Below are 894 nucleotides of genomic sequence, written 5' to 3'. Positions count from 1 at the left end.
CTCTCTCTCTCTCTCTCTCTCTCTCTCTCTCTCTCTCTCTCTCTCTCTCTCTCTCTCTCTCTCTCTCTCTCTCTCTCTCTATTTAATGCTGGAACAATCTAAAGTGCGCAGCTCAGAAATCCTCCTCGGTGTCGGTCAATGAGACGCGCACGCGCAGCTGTTCCTCTCGCTCGCGCGCCGTTGAACTGCTTATGTCATCGTTCGGCGCGTCACGCTCTACGTCACCCGTGTCAAATCAACATCAACGGGCGACGCGCTCGCGGAGACACATGTGTGGGACGCGCGCCCGCGCACGCACGGACTCTGTACCGTGTGTGCGTGCACGCGCAAAGCTCTATCAAACGCTGTAAAAAAAAAAAAAGAAAAGAAGAAGAAGAGGAAGAAAGAGAAAAAAGTTCCGGAGCGACAAAAGTCGCGGCCTTTAAAAGCGAGTTTTGACAATGTCGCGTGGAACGTAACGAGGTCCCGCGTGTGCGCGTGCGCAGCGACGCACTTTGCGTTTCGGTGGGGATGGTGCGGGAGGAGGAGAAGGAGGAGGAGGAGTGGTGGTGGGGGGGGAGGTCTATCCAGCCTCCCCTCCCAGTGGCAGCGGCGTCAAAGTTTGGCTCGAAACGCAGCGACATCCGAGGTGAAATTCCGCCGACATAGATAAAAGGAAGGGGGGAAAAAACAAAACAACAACGTTCCTCACCTCCTCGGAGTCTTCACCCCCGGAGAGAGAGCCGGAGTTACACACGCCGAACGTCCGCCACCGTGACTCCGCCCGCTCCTCCCGCTCAGTCCGAACCGACAGAGAACACGGAACTGGTCGGCTCGGATCTGCCCCAGTCCGCCCAGCAGGCAGGCAGGCAGGCAGCAGAGAGCAGCGGTGGGCGGGGAGCCACCAGGCAGCCA

The 894-nt window shown here is 58.2% G+C and overlaps 1 protein-coding gene across 3 annotated transcripts in view; it reads right to left on the bottom strand.

Moving 5' to 3' along the window:
- The window catches only part of pcgf5b (polycomb group ring finger 5b), a 20143-nt gene extending 19249 nt beyond the window's left edge, over positions 1 to 894 (bottom strand). For 2 of the 3 annotated variants that reach the window (XM_017439318.3, XM_017439317.3), the window contains exon 1: positions 692 to 894. The gene's annotated coding sequence lies outside the window, so the exon portion shown is untranslated. The remainder of the gene's footprint in view (positions 1 to 691) is intronic. The other variant, XM_017439315.3, reaches the window with a different exon arrangement.

Source organism: Kryptolebias marmoratus, linkage group LG22 (assembly GCF_001649575.2).
Source record: "Kryptolebias marmoratus isolate JLee-2015 linkage group LG22, ASM164957v2, whole genome shotgun sequence".
Taxonomy (NCBI): domain Eukaryota; kingdom Metazoa; phylum Chordata; class Actinopteri; order Cyprinodontiformes; family Rivulidae; genus Kryptolebias; species Kryptolebias marmoratus.
This window is presented reverse-complemented; position numbering and strand designations above follow the sequence as displayed.